This window comes from Gnatocerus cornutus, chromosome 6, assembly GCF_029298725.1.
Source record: "Gnatocerus cornutus isolate USDA-ARS CGAHR chromosome 6, icGnaCorn1.1, whole genome shotgun sequence".
Lineage (NCBI taxonomy): Eukaryota > Metazoa > Arthropoda > Insecta > Coleoptera > Tenebrionidae > Gnatocerus > Gnatocerus cornutus.
In genome coordinates this window covers 1,904,677-1,929,315 of record NC_142238.1, presented here as the reverse complement: position 1 = coordinate 1,929,315, position 24,639 = coordinate 1,904,677, and the positions used below count along the sequence as shown (strand labels likewise).

General features: G+C 31.8%; 1 pseudogene; it reads right to left on the bottom strand.

Annotated features, from left to right (window-relative positions):
- Positions 1–14,559: 14,559 nt before the first annotated feature.
- LOC148172208 (uncharacterized) lies at positions 14,560–16,791 on the bottom strand (annotated as a pseudogene).
- Positions 16,792–24,639: the final 7,848 nt, after the last annotated feature.

Sequence of the window (24,639 nt, the reverse complement as noted above, 5' to 3'; positions counted from 1 at the left end):
GTTTTCCTCGAAACGATTTATGTAAATAGGCATCGGACAAATTGGTGATAGTATCGATAGAATTCGACCCGAGGGAATTTATCTTGAGAACTAAATCCCACTTTGGATTTGCTGAATACTAATACTGCCGTCTTGAATAAAAAGTGCTTGGTATGGAAGATTATTGACCGCCATTCGGGGCTGTTTACAAACATTTTGTGCAGGGAAGTGCAGGCCAGGATTAAGGTAAATTTAAGACCGATATCAGTGCAATGGATGGGGTGAGGGTGATAACAACTTGAGATCAGACGAGGATTTTGCTTGAGAAATTATTGTGCAAAATAATTTGGTACTTATTAATTCCGATAGATCAAGTCTAAGAAAGTTCCGCTTTGCGCCGTTGTCTTTTGGTATTAGCATATCATCCCTACAACCCGAAATCAAATATTTGAGTATGTCAGAGTGACGTACAAGTTAAACCTTGTCTCCAGCGTCCCCTCGCATTTGTAAAACTATCACACTTCAACATCTTAACATCATTTATTGTTAGGTCCTTCTGCTTCGATTCGCATGTAGGCGGAACGTGACGAAACATCTTAATAAGTTTCCTCTTTTTCGTCGCTTTCACGCAACACACACCACGCAATAAAATTTTCTTGTAAAATAATTCGCCTCGAGACGAATTTCCTTAAATTCAATTTCCATGTTTTATGAAAGACATCTTTATCACATTCAGCGCTTTAATTAATGATTCCGTCGTTCACGTGTCAAAAACACGAACTGGAAAATCGGCGCGGAATTTTTGCCATGTTTCCATTTCCTGTGCGAAAATAGCAATGTTAAACTAAACTAATATGATTCGATCTTATTTCAGTCATCCACGGGTGGAATGGCGATATTCATGCCTCCCATGGGCATTAGACAGGTGAGGCATTAGGATGCCAGGCGAAAGGAGAGCAATATATCAACTATCAATCTGTAATGCCGCTGTTTTTTTGTTTGTAATTTTCAAATGTGGCGCCCTTAAAGAGCAGTTCAAAGGGAACATTTCTACCAAATTTCATATTTATCGCTTGAGAGGTACCGGAATTATGGCGCCCAGAGTGCCATGTTCGTGTTTTTTCAAACGAAAAAGTTTCAAAATTTGTAGAAAATTGATTAATGTTTTTATAGTTTTCCAATTTAACGTACCTAAGTAATAGACAAAAAAAAATATTTTCACGAAATTTCATAGTTGTCGATTGAGCGGTACCAGAATTATGGCGCTCTGACTAGCATAGTTGCGATTTTTGCAAACGAAAAATTTTCAAAATTGAGTGAACATTCATTTATTTGTTTATAGTTTTCCAATTTAACGTGCTTAAGTAGCAGTTAAGAAAAAACATTTTTACGAGATTTCATAGTTATCGATTGAGTAGTTCCGGAATTATGGCGCTTAAAGTGGCTTGGTCGCGATTTTTGCAAACGAAAAAGTTTCAAAGTTTGTAGAAAATCTATTTTTTTGTTTGTAATTTTCAAATGTGGCGCCCTTAAAGAGCAGTTCCAAAGAAACATTTCCACTAAATTTCATACTTATCGTTTGAGAGGTACCGGAATTATGGCGCCCAGAGTGCCATGTTCGTGTTTTTTCAAACGAAAAAGTTTCAAAATTTGTAGAAAATTGATTTATGTTTTTATAGTTTTCCAATTTAATGTACCTAAGTAATAGACAAAAAGAAATATTTTCACGAAATTTCATAGTTGTCGATTGAGCGGTACCAGAATTATGGCGCTCAGACTAGCATAGTTGCGATTTTTGCAAACGAAAAAGTTTCAAAATTGAGTGAACATTCATTTATTTGTTTATAATGTTCCAATTTAACGTGCTTAAGTAGCAGTTAAGAAAGAATATTTTCACGAGATTTTATGGTTATCGATTGAGTAGTTCCGGAATTATGGCGCTTAGAGTGGCTTGGTCGCGATTTTTGCAAACGAAAAAGTTTCAAAATTTGTAGAAAATCTATTTTTTTGTTTGTAATTTTTAAATGTGGCGCCCTTAAATAGCAGTTTGAAACAAACATTTTTACCAAATTTCATACTTATTGTTTGAGAAGTACCGGAATTATGGCGCCCATAGTGGCATGTTCGTGTTTTTTCAAACAAAAAAGTTTCAAAATTTGTAGAAAATTGATTTAACTTTTTATAGTTGTGTAGTTTGACGCACTTAAGTAACAGTCAAGAAGAAATATTTTCACGAAATTTCCTTAAATTCAATTTCCATGTTTTATGAAAGACATCTTTATCACATTCAGCGCTTTAATTAATGATTCCGTCGTTCACGTGTCAAAAACACGAACTGGAAAATCGGCGCGGAATTTTTGCCATGTTTCCATTTCCTGTGCAAAAATAGCAATGTTAAACTAAACTAATATATTTCGATTGTTACCGACGAGTGATTCGATCTCATTTCAGTCATCCAGAGGTGGAATGGCGATATTCATGTCTCCCATGGGCATTAGACAGGTGAGGCATTAGGATGCAAGGCGAGAGGAGAGCAATATATCAACTATCATTCTGCAATGCCGCTGAGGGCTCTGTTGTCGACGTATTGAGAAATGCCTTTTAATAAAAATCCGGCGCAGACACTTTCGGATTGCTTTGCTTTATGAGATTATTGTTTTAGAAAATTTACTCGGAAAACTGACAGGAAAACTAAAATTATGGTGGACAAGAGTTTGGGAAATTTTTACAATTCAATTTTATGTTCCGTTGTTTACAAGATTTTCAGGTAGATTTATGGCGATTCGTGTTCGGGCGATTTTCAAATGCAATTTACAGCTAGAATTAAAATTTATGGAGAAAAATATAAGTTGTTTTGCACTGCTTGGAAACTGCATAAAGTGTCTAAATAGCTTTAATTTAGAATTTTAATTCCATCCTTTTATTGTTTAGTTTTCTCTGTGTTCAAGTCAGATTCTGTTTATAGTCTAAAGAATTTCTTTAGAAATTATATGAATTTTCTAGATTTTTTTTAAATTCAGTTTTTGTTATCTATTTTCTTTATTAGAGAGTATAGATTTTCATACATTACATTTATCTTAAGTTTTCCATATTCGTTTTCAAATTGGTAAAACATTGATTTATTTGTTTATAGTTTTCCAGTTTGATGCACTTAAGTAACAGTCAAGAAGGAATATTTTCACGAAATTTCATAGTTATCGATTGAGAGGTTCCGGAATTATGGCCCTTAGAGTGGCATGGTTGCGATTTTTGCAAACGAAAAATTTTCAAAATTTGTAGCAAATCTATTTTTTTGTTTGTAATTTTCAAATGTGGCGCCCTTAAATAGCAGTTTAAAAGGAACATTTTTACCAAATTTTATATTTATTGTTTGAGAGGTACCGGAATAATGGCGCCCAGAGTGGCATGTTCGTGTTTTTTCAAACAAAAAAGTTTCAAAATTTGTAGAAAATTGATTTAATTTTTTATAGTTTTCCAGTTTGACGTACTTAAGTAACAGTCAAGAAGGAATATTTTCACGAAATTTCATAGTTATCGATTGAGAGGTTCCGGAATTATGGCGCTTAGAGTGGCATTGTCGCGATTTTTGCAAACGAAAAAGTTTCAAAATTTGTAGCAAATCTATTTTTTTGTTTGTAATTTTGAAATGTGGCGCCCTTAAATAGCAGTTTAAAAGGAACATTTTTACCAAATTTCATACTTATTGTTTGAAAGGTTCCGGAATAATGGCGCCCAGAGTGGCATGTTCGTGTTTTTTCAAACAAAAAAGTATCAAAATTTGTAGAAAATTGATTTAATTTTTTATAGTGTTTTAGTTTGACGCACTTAAGTAGCAGTCAAGAAGGAATATTTTCAAGAAATTTCATAATTATCGATTGAGAGGTTCCGGAATTATGGCGCTTTGAGTGGCATTGTCGCGATTTTTGCAAACGAAAAAGTTTCAAAATTTGTAGTAAATCTATTTTTTTGTTTGTAATTTTCAAATGTGGCGCCCTTAAATAGCAGTTTAAAAGGAACATTTTTACCAAATTTCATACTTATTGTTTGAGAGGTACCGGAATAATGGCGCCCAGAGTAGCATGTTCGTGTTTTTTCAAACAAATAAGTTTCAAAATTTGTAGAAAATTGATTTAATTTTTTATAGTTTTCCAGTTTGACGTACTTAAGTAACAGTCAAGAAGGAATATTTTCACGAAATTTCATAGTTATCGATTGAGAGGTTCCGGAATTATGGCGCTTAGAGTGGCATTGTCGCGATTTTTGCAAACGAAAAAGTTTCAAAATTTGTAGCAAATCTATTTTTTTGTTTGGAATTTTGAAATGTGGCGCCCTTAAATAGCAGTTTAAAAGGAACATTTTTACCAAATTTCATACTTATTGTTTGAAAGGTTCCGGAATAATGGCGCCCAGAGTGGCATGTTCGTGTTTTTTCAAACAAAAAAGTATCAAAATTTGTAGAAAATTGATTTAATTTTTTATAGTGTTTTAGTTTGACGCACTTAAGTAGCAGTCAAGAAGGAATATTTTCAAGAAATTTCAAAATTATCGATTGAGAGGTTCCGGAATTATGGCGCTTTGAGTGGCATTGTCGCGATTTTTGCAAACGAAAAAGTTTCAAAATTTGTAGTAAATCTATTTTTTTGTTTGTAATTTTCAAATGTGGCGCCCTTAAATAGCAGTTTAAAAGGAACATTTTTACCAAATTTCATACTTATTGTTTGAGAGGTACCGGAATAATGGCGCCCAGAGTAGCATGTTCGTGTTTTTTCAAACAAATAAGTTTCAAAATTTGTAGAAAATTGATTTAATTTTTTATAGTTTTCCAGTTTGACGTACTTAAGTAACAGTCAAGAAGGAATATTTTCACGAAATTTCATAGTTATCGATTGAGAGGTTCCGGAATTATGGCGCTTAGAGTGGCATTGTCGCGATTTTTGCAAACGAAAAAGTTTCAAAATTTGTAGCAAATCTATTTTTTTGTTTGTAATTTTGAAATGTGGCGCCCTTAAATAGCAGTTTAAAAGGAACATTTTTACCAAATTTCATACTTATTGTTTGAAAGGTTCCGGAATAATGGCGCCCAGAGTGGCATGTTCGTGTTTTTTCAAACAAAAAAGTATCAAAATTTGTAGAAAATTGATTTAATTTTTTATAGTGTTTTAGTTTGACGCACTTAAGTAGCAGTCAAGAAGAAATATTTTCAAGAAATTTCAAAATTATCGATTGAGAGGTTCCGGAATTATGGCGCTTTGAGTGGCATTGTCGCGATTTTTGCAAACGAAAAAGTTTCAAAATTTGTAGTAAATCTATTTTTTTGTTTGTAATTTTCAAATGTGGCGCCCTTAAATAGCAGTTTAAAAGGAACATTTTTACCAAATTTCATACTTATTGTTTGAGAGGTACCGGAATAATGGCGCCCAGAGTAGCATGTTCGTGTTTTTTCAAACAAATAAGTTTCAAAATTTGTAGAAAATTGATTTAATTTTTTATAGTTTTCCAGTTTGACGTACTTAAGTAACAGTCAAGAAGAAATATTTTCACAAAATTTCATAGTTATCGATTGAGAGGTTCCGGAATTATGGCGTTTAGAGTGACATTGTCGCGATTTTTGCAAACGAAAAGTTTCAAAATTTGTAGAAAATCTATTTTTTTGTTAGTAATTTTCAAATGTGGCGCCCATAAATAGCAGTTTAAAAGAAACATTTTTACCAAATTTCATACTTCCTGTTTCAGAAGTACCGGAATTATGGCACCCATAGTGGCATGTTCGTGTTTTTTCAAACAAAAAAGTTTCAAAATTTGTAAAAAATTGATTTAATTTTTTATAGTTTTTCAGTTTGACGTCCTTAAGTAACAGTCAAGAAGGAATATTTTCACAAAATTTCATAGTTATCGATTCAGTGGTCCCGGAATTATGGCGCTTAGAGTGGCATTGTCGCGATCTTTGCAAACGAAAAAGTTTCAAAATTTGTAGCAAATCTACTTTTTTGTTTGTAATTTTCATATGTGGCGCCCTTAAATAGTAGTTTGAAAGGAACATTTTTTACAAATTTCATACTTATTGTTTGAGAGGTACCGGAATTATGGCGCCCAGAGTGGCATGTTCGTGTTTTTTCAAACAAAAAAGTTTCAAAATTTGTAGAAAATTGATTTAATTTTTTATAGTTTTCCAGTTTGACGTACTTAAGTATCAGTCAAGAAGGAATATTTTCTCGAAATTTCATAGTTATCGATTGAGAGGTTCCGGAATTATGGCGCTTAAAGTGGCATGGTTGCGATTTTTGCAAACAAAAAAGTTTCAAAATTTGTACCAAATCTATTTATTTCTTTGTAATTTTCAAATGTGGCGCCCTTAAATAGCAGTTTGAAAGGAACATTTTTTACAAATTTCATACTTATTCTTTCAGAAGTACCGGAATTATGGCACCCAGAGTGACATGTTCGTGTTTTTTCAAACAAAAAAGTTTCAAAATTTGTAAAAAATTGATTTATTTTTTTTATAGTTTTCCAGTTTGACATACTTAAGTAACAGTCAAGAAGGAATATTTTCACAAAATCTCATAGATATCGATTGAGAGGTTCCGGAATTATGGCGCTTACAGTGGCATTGTCGCGATCTTTGCAAACGAATAAGTTTCAAAATTTGTAGCAAATCTATTTTATTGTTTGTAATTTTCAAATGTGGCGCCCTTAAATAGCAGTTTGAAAGGAACATTTTTACTAAATTTCATACTTATTGTTTGAGAGATACCGGAATTATGGCGCCCAGAGGCGCTGTTCGTGTTTTTTCAAACAAAAAAGTTTCAAAATTTGTAGAAAATTTATTAATTTGTTTATAGTTTTCCAATTTGACATACTTCAATAACAATAAGAAAGGAATATTTTTACAAGATTTCATACCAATCGTCTAAGAGGTACCGAAATTATGGCGCTAAGAGTGGTTTGGTCGAGACTTTTGCAAACGAAAAAGTTTCAAAATTTGTAGAACATTCATTTATTTGATTATAATTTTCCAATTTGTCGTATTTAAGTAGCAGTTAAGGAAAATCATTTTCACGAAATTTCATAGTTATTAATTGAGAGATTCCGGAATTATGGCGCTTACAGTACCTTGATCTCGATTTTTGCATAAAATTGTTTTAGAAACTGCATAAAATGTCTAAACAGCTTCAATTTTGAAATTTAATTCCATTCTTTTATTGTTTATATTTTTCTGTGTTCAAGTCAAATTCTGTTTATACCCTAAAGAATTTCTTTAGAAATTATATTAATTTTCTGGATTTTTTTTTAAATTCAGTTTTTGTTTTTCATTTTCTTTATTAGTTTGTGTAGAGTCTATATTTTCATATATCACATTTATCTTTAAGTTTTTTAAATGCGTTTTGAGTCTTTCATGGTAAAAGAATAAAAAAAAAATTGTTTGCATAAGAACTGTCAAAATAACAGATTACAATACAAAAATTGTAAAATTTTGACCCGTCTTGAAACGAAGGAAAACAGCTCAAAATTCTTGGATTTTGGGGCAGATAAAAATGAATTTAAAATAATGGTTCTTCAAAATTTGATTAATCCAACATCAAAACGATTCCAATAAAAATAACTTTAATATAAAAAGTTTCAACTTTTTAGCTCGTCTCAAAGACAAAAATTGGTTTCTAGCGCTTTAAATTTTTGAGTTTTGGGACAAACAATGAACGAGTTAAAATAGTAATATGTGTCCATAGTTACCGATTTTCAAATTCTATTCAGCTTCCGGATTGGCTACCGTTTTTTTTTCTTAGCTCGATTATTTTTTGAGCTAGAAAATTTTGGTTTCGAAATTTTGGTTTAGAATTGTTGCCTTAATAACCTTTTTTTTTCTGGGACACCCTGTATAGGACACTGGGCGATAATGGGTTAAGATGAGTACATTAGATCAAACTAAGACCAACTAAGATCAACTAAAAACTTATTGGAAAGGGTTTCTAATTATAATCTAAAATATTGCAAGAGATCACAAAATAATACTCTAATTAATAATAAAAATAATGATGAATACAATTTGGACGAAAGGTCCAATGCGGGAGTAGCATGCTTGATTAGAAAAATGAACAAAATAAGGAAATGGGAAAACATCAGTGAAAGAATTTAAAATAAGGACATAGAAAGACGAAAAATTTTAATGTAGAAACAGTAATTATAATTTGGGTTTTTGTATTTTGGGGGTGAATCAAAAACTTCTGAAAAAATATGTTTAGGGTTGTAACTCTGGTAATTTGAACGCTACTGCCATCAAATTTGGGAAGGTTACTAACTTGGAACTGCTTATCAACTGTTTTAAATTTCAAAACTGTCAGTGAGGTAAAACTAATTTTAGAAATTTTTATTTATAAGACGAACCTAAAAATTCCGATTGTTTTTACTAAAATTCGTAATTTTGGTAATTTTAATGCCACAGCAATCAAATTTTGTGAAGTTACTAATTTAGAGTTGCTTATTAACTGTCTTAAATTGCAGAAATGAAAGTCAAGTAAAACAAATTTTAGAAATTTTCATTTATAAGACTAAGCAAAAATTTTTGATTTTCTTCACTAAAATTCGTAATTGTAATAATTTCAACGCCACAATAATCAAATTTGGGAAGATGCTAATTTTGGCTTGCTTATTAACTGTGCTAAATTGCAAAATTATAGTTCAGAAAAGACAAATTTTGGATTTTGTCTATTTTGAAAATGAATCGAATTGAAAAAATATGTTAACGGCCTTAATTCTGATAATTTTTACGTCACAGCAATCAAATTTGGGGAGGTTATTAGTTTGGAGTTACTTATTAACTGTCTCAAATTGCAAAATTGTAGGTCCAACAAGACGAATTTTGGAAGACGAAACAAAGATTTTCGATTTTCTTCACTAAAATTCGTAATTTTGGTAATTTTAGTGCTACAGCAATAAAATTTGGGGGAATTACTAGATTTGAGGCGTGTATTAACTCTACCAGATGGCACTAATCATTATAGAGCAAAAAACGCAAATTTTAGAAATTTTTATTCATAAAACGAAGCAAAAATTTTCGATTTTCTTCATTGAAATTCGTACTTTTGGTAATTTTAGGGCCACAGAATCAAATTTAACAATGTTTCTAGTTTGAAGTTTGTTAACCGTCTCAAAAATTGCAAAAAAAAAAGTCAAACTAGCCCAATTTTAGAATTTTTAGTCTGAAAAAATTATCAAAAAAATTATTCAAGCTTGTGACTCTGCTAATTTTAATACTACGTCAAACAAATTTGGAGTTTTCACTAATTTTGACTTGATTAGTACCTGTGCTAAATTGCAAAATTTTAGTTCGAAAGAGACAAATTTTGGATTTTTTTATTTTGAAAATTAATCGAAACTTTTGAAAAAATATGTTCAAGGCTGTAACTATAGTAATTTTAACGCCACAGCCAACAACTTTTGGGAGGTTACTAACTTAGAATTGCTTATTAACAGTCTTAAATTTCAAAAGCGTCAGTCTAGTGAAACAAATTTTAGAAATTTTTATTTATAAGTCAAAGCAGCCCGAATACAAGAAACGATCGAGAACACAAATGGAAAAATTTTCTTCTTTACAGACATAAATGCAAGAGTGAGTAAATATACAGGTACAACTTAAATTTCAAAACAAAAACATTTTTGCTCAAAAAATGATCGCGTCAAGACGAAAAAACGGTATCCAATCCCAGGACTGAACAGAATTTGAAAAATGGTAACTATGGACATATAAGCAACAACTGTAATTAGGTGAATGCCTACATACAGAATAATTGATATATTTTAGTAAACCAAAAAACTGACTGGAAGTCAACCTTTTTTAAGCTAAGATTGCACCGCCAAAGTAATTTTGCGAAGTTCACCACTTCACTTCACCCACGTGATTTTCCAATCGATACTCGAATTATTCAGCTCCAGCATTTGATTTTGAAAGTAGATTATTTATTCTGCACGATGAAAAGATTTCTCTTAAATACGCTTCTTTGAAAGTTGCGAAAAGTTTTTGCCGCATTTTAAAGCAATAACGTTATAAATCTCTAGAACATGCCATTTACTTTGAAAGTTTTTTAATATGCGTTACACGATATCTACTGTAACAAATTGAATTATCAACTTTTTTATACTCGTTTATTAGGTGTTGCTTGCGTAATGAACTTTACTTTGCATTTTAATTACGTGATGATGTATTTTGACAAATTAATCGAGTTAATCATCAACGGAGAACACGCTGGCTATGAAGTTTGGGTTTACTACATGCATAGGCTCAATCAGAAGAGATTCATATTTGAAAGATTAAATTATTATGCTAAAAAACTTGGAAACTATCTGCAGGATACAAGTTTTCAATTGTGTTTTTTTTTTTAATTTTAGTCCTTAAATTCTAAAAAATTAATCTATGAGAACATTTTGTTAAATTTGAAGATTATCGTCTTTTAAACAACTGTTAAAATCGACAAAAATAAAGGGTGTTTTTGGGGTTATTTTCAAGAAGCATTTTTAGGGTGAAATCGACGATTAATATGTTTCAGTTATACATTAATCGAAAGAATAGTTCACTGGTCGAATCTCAGATCGACAAGTGGCCATCAAAAAACCAAAAATTCAAAATTTTTCATCGTTTGAGTCGCCCAAAAGAAATTCTATCAAATTTTGGATTTCTGCAAGCGGTTTCTGACCTAAAAAATCTCGATTTTGAAAACTGTATCCTTCTTTCTGTCGTAATTTTTCTGGCTTGGTTTTCTGGCTTGAATTCGCAAAGAAGAGCTCAAAATCTACAAAACCATCAAATTTTGTCAAGATTTAACGGCTTAATTGCAAAAAAACAGCAGAAATCTGCAGGAAATCATCACAATTCTTAGAGAAATCCGGTTATTTCGATGCAAAACGACGATTTCTCGCTGATTTTCGATGTTTCCTGAATTCGCAAAGAAAAGCTCAAAATCTACAAAACCATCACTTTTTATCAAAATTTAAGGGCTGAATTGCAAGAAAACAGCAGAAATCTGCACGAAATCATCAAAATTTTTCGCTGATTTTCATTGGCTTTGGATATAGAGCCAAAAATTCAAAAATTTTCATCTTTTGAATCGCAATTTTTTTTTGTCCAAATTTTTGAGCAAAGTTTAAGCGAGAAAAACTGAAGACCGTTTATTATGTTAATTAATTTTAATCACCTTTAACACGGTTTTTTGTAAGTGGATCTACTTTGAAGAATAGCATAGTTTTGGAAGCAACGCAAAATTCTGCTTAAAATGAGTACCAATAGTTGAAGTTTGCTTTGTAAATAAGCAAGAAATCGATCGAATTTGATTTAGAAACAGTAAGCTAGCTTTTAAATTGAAAAGAAAATTGAATTCGGGATATGCAAGATCGGATTCTAAGCTTAAGAATCGCTGAAAAACGATTTTGAAAACTGTATCGTATCTTTTTTAGAAAGAGATGTTCTATATCTCTCACCCACATTTTTGAAGCCTGGAAAGTTTGGCCTTCTGGTGACCACCCAAAATTTAAAACGCTTTTGAGTCAGTTATTTGGATTCAGGGTGAAATTCTGCATAAAATGAGCTCCTGTAACGTAAGTTTCCTTAACAAATAAACTAAAGTCATTTTCAAAAACCGTTTTGGAGCGGAAACGACGGTCGATATTTTTGCGTCCTACAGCAATCGAAAGGAAAGCTCGAGATCTATCAACTGGCCAAATCTCAAATCGGCAGATCAAAGAGTATACGAGTGGCTATCAAAAAACCAAAAACTCAAAAATTTTCATGGTTTGAGTCGAAAATTTTTGGTGTAATTTTTTTTTTTTATTTGGTGTGCTAACTACTCTTACGAGTCAAACGGGTTGCATAATAGAATTGGTAAAATTTTTGTTACAAAGTTGGCACAAGAATGAAATGTGAGTAATGTCAATAAACGTCAAAAAAAATACCAAAATCAAAAAATTCCAACAAAATTTTGAAAATTCGCAAGATTTGAAATGTCGCTTACAAATAACACCACAGGTTGTCATCGCAACTGTGACAAAAGTTACTAGATTTTTGAACATCATTATGGCCGAAGTAAAAAAAATAATATAAAACTCGCGATTCATTAGTCGTTTTGGCGGACTCTAATTTTGGAAATCGTGCGCCAAATAACATCTTATGAAACAGTAATAATATAGTTTTTTGCGTTAGACCACATGAGTTGCCGCACCCTATCATAGATATTAACCATAAAAAATAGCCAATTAAACAATAAAGAATTTGAATTTTTTCAATTCACCTTGAATTTAAACAGAGCAAAAATTAAAAATTGAAATCCCGCGCCATTAAGAATTGTTCATCATCCCGTGAGTTTGCATATTTCATCAAATTCTGCCACGCAAACGAAAAGAAGTTATTTTAAACACTTATTTGGGAGCTCTACATCAAAGTGCTTTTAGAATTGTAATTAAGTAAAGCGTTAAATTCAATTGACAAAGTTGCATCAATTTTGTTCGTTTTTTTATAATTATCCCTCGGAATCGTTAACCTAATTTCGTCTCCTTGATTGCTTTGCTAATAAGGTTTTTCTAAATAAGACCAATCCTCCCTCCAGTAATTGGAAAAAGCATCAAAGAAAAATATCGCCAGGGAAATTACCGTATCGCCTCGTAAAAATCATTTTCTATTGTTCATTTTCGATGTCGTCTTAGGTTAATCAGATTCCTCAGTTTCTCATATTCTTAGGTTTCTCGCATTTCTTTAGGTTCATTTTCCAGATTTGTCAGTTTAACCATTTCCCTAAATTTCTAAGATTCCTCTCATTTTCCAAATTATATCTATTTGTTTCTAGCTATGAACTCCTATATATTGATACATTTTTTATTCACGCAGCAATTTGACGAACTGAGAAAAGATGCAATAAGAATTACTATTATACAAAATCTAGAAAACACAATGAGATTCAAGTAAGAATTTGAAAAAATTCCAAAAGAAATTTTGAGAATCCAAGGAAAATCAAAAAAGAATCTGTTTGTAATAGTCAAGGATTTGAAGACAATTTAGAGCAAAAATAAAGCAAACCTAAATGGAATATTAAAAAGAATCCAAAAAGAAACTAGAAAAATTGAGGAAGGATAAACAAAATGAAGAAAACAAATCCTCAAATAAACAAGTGACCAAAGAGAATAAGAAACTCTCTAAGAAGAATCAAGAGAATCTTTCTAGAATTAAAGAGCATTTTTGGAAAAATAAATGAAAATTTAAGGACAATCTAGGCATTTTAAACTGAACCAAGAAGCTGTCTAGAGAATCTATGGAAAATCTATGGATTTAGAGATTCTAAACAGAATCTAAAGAAAGCCAAAAATTCTCGGAAACAATCTAAATCTAAAGAGAATTTAGGGGGTTAAGAAAAATTGTATGAGAATTAAAAGAATATTTTCCGATTTTTGTATTCCTCAATTTACCGTTTAGAATCCAAAGATTCAAAAGAATTTCGACAAGACAACAAGAATCTAAATGCCCTTTTAAACAAAATTAGAGAAAAATTCTAAAGAGAATTTATGCAGAATCTAGGATCAAAAGAAATTCTAGAAAATACGCTAAGAAAAAATGTAGGAAATCTTAAAAACACAATGAAATTCGAGTAAGAATTTGAGAAAATTCCAAAAGAAATTTTGAGAATCCAAGGAAAACCAAAAGAGAATCTGTTTGTAAAAGTCACGGATTTGAAGAGAATTTTGACAAAAAATAAAGCAAGCCTAAATGGAATATTGGAAGAATCTATAAAGAAACTAGAAAAATTGAGGAAAGATAAAGAAAATGAAGAAAACAAATCCTCAAATAAACAAGTAACCAAAGAGAATAAGAAACTAGCGAATCAATTTTTTTCAAAGATTTGATAGAACATAATAATCTCTAAAATGATCAAAAGGATTTTTCTAGAATTATAGAGCATTTATAGAACAATAAATGAAAATTTAAAAAAAAATCTAGACAATTTAAACTGAAGAAAGAAGCTGTCTAGAGAATCTATGGAAAATCTATGGATTTAGAGATTCTAAACAGAATCTAAAGAAAGCCAAAAATTCTCGGAAACAATCTAAATCTAAGGAGAATTTAGGGAGTTAAGAAAATTGTATAAAAATTAAAAGAATATTTTCTGATTTTTGTATTCCTCAATTTACCGCTTAGAATCCAAAGAAGATTCAAAAGAATCAAAGAAAATTACAGAAAAATTCTAAAGAGAATTTATGCAGAATCTAGGATCAAAAGAAATTCTAGAAAATAAGCTAAGAACTACAAAATGTAGGCTAAGGAGAACTGAGAAATGATGCAATAAGAATTACTATTATACAAAATCTTGAAAACACAATGAGATTCGAGTAAGAATTTGAGAAAATTCCATAAGAAATTTTGAGAATCCAAAGAAAATCAAAAGAGAATCTGTTTGTAAAAGTCAAGGATTTGAAGAGAATTTAGACCTAAAACAAAACAAGCCTAAATAGAAGAATCCAAAGAGGAATGAAGAAAATTAATCCTCAAATAAACAAATGACACTAGTTTCTTTAGTTTTATTAAGTAACAATAAATACAATAACAACGACTCAATAGTTTACATAAAAAATGGCCTTAATACCTTTACGTTTTTTAGTCTTTCCTTTATTTACAAACAAATTGTAGCTAATATCTTCGTCTTGCGATGGACGAACTGTTGAGCCCCCATTTGGTGAAAAACAAGCCAAAGAATTCGCAACTTCGTTCTTATTCGGAGTTCCTTTAAAACTTCCACGTCGATTCCCAAAGACATCTTCGTACAAATTGCTGACTTGGAAGCGATCGGAGATGTACGGTAGACTCAAACTTCCTCCTCTAACCTTCCGGTGGGCTCTCCTCTGGTTGTCCAAAGAGAACCTTCTTTTCAAATTGTCGGTTTTCGGAATGTTTTCCTTTTTTTTTGAAAAAACTGATTGCGTTTTTAAACTGAGTTTTGAATGACGATTTTTTATTCGTGTCTGTCAAAGTTTCGACTCTGTCGGACACAGTGGGAACTTTTTTCAAACTGTCTGTTTTTTTGTGATGAGTTTCCTTTTCGTACATTTCTTTCAATAGCTTTTTTTTCGTTCCTCTAGGGGTATTAGAGAACAGTCATCTAGAGGAGTGTCTGACTTGTACCGACTCGCTTTGGACTCTGCGGAAGAGTTGGAAATCTTCCTCTCCTTCTTAACGTGGTCCATCGTTTCCTTCCTCTTGATTGCTTTGGGCTCAAGGTTGACTAAACTAGCACTACTGGAGCTCCTCGAAGACATCCGTTCCCAGTACTCTTTCCTCGCCCTGAACGACTCCTCGTGGGTCTCACTGGCCACATTCGACATACTAACTGTGGAAGTGACGGAGTGCTCTGACCCTTCCGAAAGACTATTCTTCCGTGACTGCTTAAGACTGTTCAAAACGTTGAGGACACTAAGTTGGCCAAAATTTGGGGATCTCGACGAATCTCCGTTTTCCAAAGAAAACGTGACGTCACTATCGGGTAGGTTAATGCTGTTTTGTCTCGAGAAGACCTTCCGTTTCTGCGCTAAAGTGAATTGGTTCGGATAGCTTAGTTCTACTTCTGGGGCAATATGGCTGGGGCATATCGGGGAAGTAACACTTGCCGAAGGAATCTTAGGGGAAATCTCCAGGGAAATTTTACTTTTAATCCTCTTGACCGAGGAGTTGTTATTTTCGTCTTCGTCTCTTCTGTTTTCCACACTTCCAAAGTCGAATTCCGAGACGCGAGTTCTATCGACGTCCTTTTCGACGTTGTAGTGAATTTCGTCGGGTTGAAGCAAGTTGGCGATTTCCGTTTTGACTTCCTCGCTGTTTTTCACCAGTTTGTGTAGAGTCCCCAATTGGAGTTGGTCAGTTTCGTCAGTACCATCAGGTAAGGTCTTCAAGTGCTCGGTAATCTTCTTGATTTCTTCCAAAGTGTCGTTTTCAGCCTTGGTGTTGATCTCCTCGATGATATCCTCCAAGGTGCAACTGATTTCGGTTTTTAGAATCTCGTCCTCCTTCTTGGTCACCGCCATGATCGTAACTTCGTCGTTCTCAGGACTGTTCGCATTTGGTGTATTGCCAATATAGATCTTCTCGTCGATGCAGTCGATGACTTTCGAAATGACCTTGCGTTTGGTGAAGATGATCTTCTCTTCGACATTCTCATAGGTGGTTTCAAAGCTATCAGTCTTACCAGAAGTGTTGCTGTAAACCTGCACGCTATAAGGAGATCCTCTTAAAACCTCCCCATCGCAAATCAATGTAATTTCGTACATTCCGTCGTCTTTAGGGATGTAAGTAATCTTCGCCCTGTCAATCTCCATGTCAATTTGAATGGGAATTTCATTCTGCTCCTTCTTCTCCTCCACGTTCCCAACCAACGAAGTGAAATCCAACGAGATCGTCTTCAGGAATGACTTCTGCTCCTCGTTTTTAAACGGTAGAGTCTTACTGGCTTCCAGCTGATTCTGCAGCACGTTGACCACTGGTATCTTCTGCAAGCTGTGAAAAGGGGAGATGGTGGCGGATCCTTTCGACCCGAACGGCCCCCGGATGTACATAAACACGTTGCTGCGCTTTTTTCCACCTCCGTTGGAGTAGATGTAGAAAATCGTTTTTCGATTTTGCTCGCCCGTGTACAAGCCCATTCCTCGTGCGACATATTGCGATGAAAACTTGTGGTTTAACGTGTGGTTTGTTGGCCATTTGGTGACGACTTCTTGTAATTTGTGGAGATACTGGATAAATTTGCGTTCTTGATTTATGCTGAAGTCGGTGGAAAAGTCGGCCTCTGTGAACATCTGAAAATTGCGAAATTGTATTAACACACGAGTGTGGGAAAAGACGAGTGTTTGAATAGTATATTAAAGAACGTGTTTTATAATGGCCAACTTGGTGCACCAATGCCATTATAAAACAAGTCCTTTATACTTCGAATTTGCACCCTTTTTTTAATAAGTTTTCGTGTTACACGATTGGTAATGGTTTTGTACCCACGACTTGCCACTTGATTTTCAAATTCAATTTAAAATTTGACATTTATTGAGTTTCATTTAACATTTAAATTTAAACCTAACCTCACAGCCAGTATTCACATCTATCATATTTAGGTACAATTATTGTTGGCCGCAAAGGACAATTCAATTATATTGATACATTTTTTAGTTAAGTCGACAGCAACCCTTAGTGATTTTTATCGGTAACAATTAGCAGCAAAAGCGTTTGACCTTGACGCAACTGTGGCATGCGTAGAAGCTAATCGCCTTTCACAGCATTGCCAAAACTTGTTAAATCTCTATTAAAATCATTCTTTTGCAACAAATTTTTAATTAGTTATTGATTAATACACTCAACTTTGACAACGTGTTAACCTCAAAAATCGCTACATTCAATTTTCCCCTAATTTTCTCCCTAAGAAATTGAAGGCCAGATTTACACCCAAAAATTTTCGAAAATTTACACTAGAGAGTGGACTGATAGCAATGAGCTGGACTGTAGATACATATAAACGACTCCAAATTGAGTACTCTAATGGACCTATTAAAGCGGCAAATTCAAAAAAGTTTGTACAACGCGATTTTAGCAATTTTCACGAACATTTTACAATTACTGAAATAGACTTACTTTTTAGATATCGAAAGCACAAAATAATTAAAAAAGCTAGCCGATTTTCAAATTTTGGATTTTGTAGACAACCAAAAATTTTGAAATTTTAAAAATATTTCCATAAATGAGGTAATATGGAACTCGATAAGTTCGGGAAGTTACTGTTAATCCTGTCAAAAATTTCAAAATTACAAAGAAAACTAGACATTTTAGACAATTTTCAAAAAGTGCTTCGTTATTCACTTTTTTTACTTTTATCTTTTTATTAACTTAAAATTGCAGAATTTTTGGAAAACCGAACATTTTTTGTCCAAAATTTTTCGAAAAGTAGGATTTTTTTCTAGAGGAGTATTTTACAGAGATATGACATATAAATTGAACATGTGAACGAGCAAGAAGAAAATAACAAGGAAAATATAGAGAAGAATTTGGAAGAGAATCTAGATGAGCATCTAAAAGTGAATTAGAAAGACAATCAGGAAGAGAAAGTAAAAGAGAATCTAAAAGAGAATTAGGAATAATTTTAAGAGGAATCAACAGGAGGATTTAAATTTTTAAAGGATTTAAAATGAAAATGTTGAGAGTATCAAGAGAAGAATAATGAATATAACTAATAAAAGAATACAAAATTGAGTGAATATTGAGGACAATCTAGAGCATTAAGAGGAGAATCTTGCAGGGAATGTTAAAAAGAAACTAAAATGAAGCCTAAAAGAAAATAAAGAAGGGAAAATCTAGAGAAGAATTTCATTGACAATTAATAAAAGAATGTTGAACAGAATGCAGGAAAAAGGAATGATGAAAGAATAATTGAGGGGAAAATATTTTGAAAATAGAATACGAAAAAGAAAATAAAGAGGAGAATCTACAAAAGAAAATAAAGAGGAGGATCTAAGAAAAGATCTAAAAGACAAGCAGGAATATAAAATAAAGGAGAATTTAGAAGAGAATCAAGAGGTGAATGTAAAATTGAATGTCGACAAAAAATTTGCGGATATTATTAAGAAGTTCAACAGGCGAATCTAAACCTAAAATAGGATTAAAAGGATAATCTAGAAAGTAATAATCAAAAAGAGAATGTCGAGGATCGAGGGAAGAATAAAATAAACAACTAATAAAGGAATGTAGATTTAGCGAATATTAAAGGCTAAATTTCTAAAACGAAGTCTAGAAGAAAATAAAGAATGAAATATAGTTGGTAGTCTAGAGGAGAAATTGGAACAGAATTTAAAATCAATCTAGAGGAAGATTTAAAAAACGACCTATACGATCTAGAAGAGATTGTAGAAGAAAATTTATACTGAAATTTTAAATTGTTTGTCACCAATTTGCAAAATTATTGTAAAGATAAGTGAAGTTGAAAAAAAAACTGAGTATCAAAAGAAGAATAATGAATATAACTAATAGAAGAATACAAAATTGAGTGAATATTGAGGACAATTTAGAGCACTAGGAAGAGAATTTTGAAGGAAATGTAAAGAAGAAGCTAAAAAGAAGTCTAGAAGAAAATAAACAGAATTCAAAATCAATCTATAGGAGGATTTAAAAAACGGCCTATACGATCTAGAAAAGATTGTAGAAGAGAATTTTAATGAGAGTTAAGAAAAGGTTGTAGAATAAAACATAACCAGGAATGATGATAACAAATCGAGAAGAAAATATTAAGACAATAATTTAGAAAATGAAGAGAAGAATCTACCATAAAAATTTTTGGATAATAAAGAGGAGGATCTAAAAAAGAATCTGAAAGACAATTAGGAAGGGAAAGTAATATATTTAGGTACAATTATTAAATCCAAATTGACCAAGAACTTGACAGGACACAGGTGACAGCCAGACGAATTAGTTCTGCCAATTCTTAAAAAACAAAATTTCCTACTTTGCGTTCTCTTATAAAGTGCGGTTCATTGCTATCAGTCCACTCTCCTGTGTAAATTTTCGAAATATCTTGGATGTAAATCAGGCTTTCAATTTTTTAGGGAGAAAATTGAAGGAAAATTGAATGTAGCGGTTTTTGAGGTTAACACGTTGTCAAAGTTGAGTGCATTAAACAATATTTAATTAACCATTTGCTACAAATGAAAGATTTCAATAGAGGTTTGACAAGTTCTGGCAATCATGTCACCGTTGGATCAAGGTCAAATGCCAACTTAACTTTTAAATGAGTGGACTGATACCTATAAACGACTCCAAATTGAGTACTTTAATGGACCTATTATAGCGGCAAATTCGAAAAACACACAATAAGATCACTTCCATATGTCCTGCAAAAATTTCAGAGAAATGTTGAAATTTCAAAACAACGCTTGCTGATTAAGTTTTTTATGAACAACGCACTGCAGGCTATTTATCTTAGGTTATCAGAGGGTTTATAAATTTTCCTCAAAAGAACTTTCCATAAATTTCGCTACAAAGTTAATTTAAATTACATCAATTTCACACTTGTCTGATGAGTCGTTATTGAAAACAAGTGGTTGAGGAAAATTGTTAACTTTATTAACATTGGAGAATTTTGTTTCAAAGTTATTAGTTATTACACATATTTGTTACTTTGTGTTTTGTACCCTAAGTTCTCTGTAATGTACTTTTAATTACAGTCAGCTAGCTTCATTGTTATTAGGTTCGTTGTTGTACGAAGGAAACTCACTGTAATGTAATGAGGTTTCAGTGGGTAAGCACTTTATTAGAACTACAACAACTAAACTTATTGACAAACGTCGTCCATCATTTTCTTTTTCTTTGTTTTTCCGTTTGTCACGTTTGAGTCTTTCACAATAAACCTTTAGCCGGTATTAAATTCAAGCCAAAGAAAAGCTAAGCCAGAATGGATGTTCCAATGTAAGAGGGCCAGATACTTTTATTAGAACCGCGTTGGTTTACGATTGTCGTTTATTCGTTACGTCGATACCATTCTCTTAAAGTCCGGGCAGAGTTCGGATTATCCACTCCGGACTAAATAGATAACATGAGACTCGTTTGTCGGCTACTTCTAAGTTAAGAATTCTAGACTGATTGGATTAAAATTTTGTTTGTTGGGAAAACTTCGATCGATCGGCACAAATCTGACGATTCTGCTTCACCCAGCGACAGAAATTGCAGGACAATATTGATGTTAATAGATTAGTTAATACGAGGTGGCTCTGGAATTCCTGTCGTGCACTACTTTGCCTTGGGTCCAAAATTTTTAAAATAAAAAATCCAAAATTTGTCTCTTCTGAACTAAAATTTTGCAATTTAGCACAGTTAATAAGCAAGTCAAAATTAGCATCTTCCCAAATTTGATTATTGTGGCGTTGCAATTATGACAATTACAAATTTTTGTGAAGGAAATCAAAAATTTTTGCTTAGTCTTATAAATGAAAATTTCTAAAATTTGTGTTGCTTGACTTACATTTCTGCAATTTAAGACAGTTAATAAGCAACTCTAAATTAGTAACTTCACAAAATTTGATTGCTGTGACGTTAAAATTACCAAAATTACGAATTTTAGTAAAAACAATCGGAAATTTTTGGTTCGCCTTATAAATAAAAATTTCTAAAACTAGTTTTACTTCTCATACAGTTTTGAAATTTAAGACAGTTAATAAGCAATTTCAAATTAGTGACCTCCCAAAATGTTATGGCTGTGGCGTTAAAATTACTATAATTACAGCCTTGAACATATTTTTTCAAAAATTTCGATTAATTTTCAAAATAAAAAAATCCAAAATTTGTCTCTTTCAATCTAAAATTTTGCAATTAAGCACAGTTACTAATCAAGTCTAAATTAGTGAAAACTCCAAATTTGTTTGACGTAGCATTAAAATTAGCAGAGTTTCAAAGCATGAATAATTTTTTTGGTATTTTTTCAAATTAAAAATTCCAAAATTGGGCTTGTTTGACTTAAATTTTTGCAATTTTTGAGACAGTTAATAAACTTCAAACTAGACATATCCTTAAATTTGATTCTGTGGCACTAAAATTACCAAAATTACGAATCTCAGTGAAGAAAACCGAAATTTTTTGCTTCGCTTTATGAACAAAAATTTCTAAAATTTGCGTTTCTTGCTCTATAATGATTGGTGCAATCTGGTAGAGTTAATACACGCCTCAAATCTAGTAATTCCCCCAAATTTTATTGCTGTAGCACTAAAATTACTAAAATTACGAATTTTAGAGAAGAAAATCGGAAATTTTTACTTTCTCTTAATAAATGAAAATTTCTAAAATTTGTTTTGCTTGACTGACACTTTTGAAATTTAAGACAGTTAATAAGCAGTTCCAAATTAGTAATCTTTCCAAATTTGATGGTTGTGGCGTCAAAATTACCAAAATTAGTGAAGAAAATCGAAAATGATTGTTTCGTTTTCATAAATAAAAAATTCCAAAATTCGTCTTGTTGGACCTACAATTTTGCAATTTAAGACAGTTAATAAGTAACTCCAAACTAGTAACCTCTCCAAATTTGATTTGACTTCTGGGACGTTAAAATTACCAGAGTTAAAGCCGTTAATATGTCTTTTCAAAAGTATTCGATTCATTTTCAAAATAAAAAAAATCCAAAATTTGTCTCTTCTGAACTAAAATTTTGCAATTTAGCACAGTTAATAAGCAAGTCAAAATTAGCATCTTCCCAAATTTGATTATTGTGGCGCTGAAATTATGACAATTACGAATTTTAGTGAAGAAAATCAAAAATTTCTGCTTAGTCTTATAAATGAAAATTTCTAAAATTTGTGTTGCTTGACTTACATTTCTGCAAATTAAGACAGTTAATAAGCAACTCTAAATTAGTAACTTCACAAAATTTGATTGCTGTGGCGTTAAAATTACCAAAATTACGAATTTTAATAAAAACAATCGGAAATTTTTGGTTCGTCTTAGAAATAAAAATTTCTAAAATTAGTTTTACCTCACTGACAGTTTTGAAAATTCCTGACGTGCACAATTTTGCCGCTTTGTTTTCATCGTGAATATAACTATCTTGAAAATTATTCATAATGTCACTTAAGTCAACGAGGTTTCAGTTATAGTTTTATGTCCAAAATTTTGATTTTTAGGTTTCAAACCACACTTTGCTCCGATTCTGAACTACAAATGTCAGTTGAAAAATCTAAACCTACATTTATAATGAGCGGCAAATTTCGTTGACATTTCATAGCCACCCTTGATGCTAGAAACATTTCTAAACACCTTGCATAAACAGAAATATGTAGTTTCATATGACGTTATTTGGCGCACGAATTTCAAATTCCGAAGCAAAAATGCCCCAAAATGACTTATGAAACGCATGTTTATACTATTTTTTCTACGTAGATCTATTTTTCCGTTCTGTCTGTAAATAAAGTGAGGTTAGGAATATAATTAGTAATGTCAAGTGCCATTTTAACATGAGCGATCGGACAATAATATCGTCGGCTTAAATTGCTACTCATCGCACAACCTAAAAATTAACAAATAATTCGTCCTTTAGCAACTTAACAATTTTTTTGACAGCTGCCAATGGTTGTCAACTGGAATGCCAAAATTGGGTAAATATCTTCTTAAATATTATTATTATTATATTATTATTTTGGCAACAATTGTAGCCACCCCTAAAATTGTCGTTAATAATAATAAATTATTTTTTGTCATCGTGTGAGTTTAAACAACCAGGATTTATATTATTAATACAGTGAAACCTCGATTATCCGTGTTTTTCGAAAAGCAAGTTGTTAAATATACAAACGTTTAAGGCACTAGAATTATTTGGAACGTTTTTTTTATTCAAAATAATTAAACACTTTAAGAAAATGTATCAACATCTTACAATAACGATTTTAAGAATTGAACGAAATTAAAACTCAACACTTATCAGACATTACATAAAAGCAACCATTTTGTAGTAAAAAAATTTAGTGCTTTCATTTATTTCTTTTTTTTGGTCCCAACATTTTTTTGTCACTTGAGTTTTTAGTTTCCTGAATTATGAAGGTTTTTATTGCAAAAGAATTTCTTTCAAGCAGTTTTTTAAAGTATGCAAACATTACTGTTCAAAGACAACAATTTTAACTCATAGTCTTGTTTCTGCTCTTTGTACTTAAATCTCATTAAATACAACAACCGTTACTGAAATTCCAAATTTAAAATTATCTAACATTGGAAGCAAAAGAACGAAATAGTTGGTCTTCGATTTGTGTGTTTTCACGAATAATCTGCACCCGGATAATCGAGGTTCTACTGTATTAACGGAAACTAATGCGTTCATTCTAAGTTATTTTTTAGACGTTTTTTGCATCTGATCATTAAAATGTTCTTCTTAATATATTACGGGATTTATTACTTTTATGTAATTTTTTATTTTCGCGGCATTTGCAGATATTTTTTAAGACATTTTTTTTCAATCATTAAAAATAATTTAGAATATTTTTCAAACAATAATAATAATTATTTAACTCTTTGTCAGACTCTTATTAATTTGTAATGCGTCTTTATCGCATGCTAATATTGGAATTTTTTGTATGTCTTCTCTACAAGGTGTTTATAAATGTTTCTAGCATCAAGGGTGCCTCTGGAATTCCTGTCATGCATCATTTTGCCGCTTTGTTTTCATAGTGAATATAACTATCTAGAAAATTATTCATAATGTCATTTGCGTCAACGACTTTAAAGTTACGGTTTTATGTTTAAGTTTATAATTTTCAGGTTTTAAACCACAATTAGACCCGTTTTTTTTCAAAACTTACTTTCCTACATGATTGAGGTTAACTACAAATGTCAGTTGAAAAATCTAAACCCGCATTTGAAATAAGCAGCAAATTTCTTTGACATTTCATAGCCACCTTTGATACTAGAAACATTTATAAACACCTTGTATAATAGTATATTATGTCATTAAGAGGAAAAATGAAGCTTTGTGTGTTGAGCCTGTTCGTGTGTCTGCAAAACGTAGTGAGGCAGACATTAACAGGCAAAGCTTGCATTTATATCAAACACATTCTTCAATTTATTATCAAAGATCACACCGGGGCGAATTAAACTGGGGGGGAAATTGCATTGGGGACGAATTGTCGGGGACCAATTGA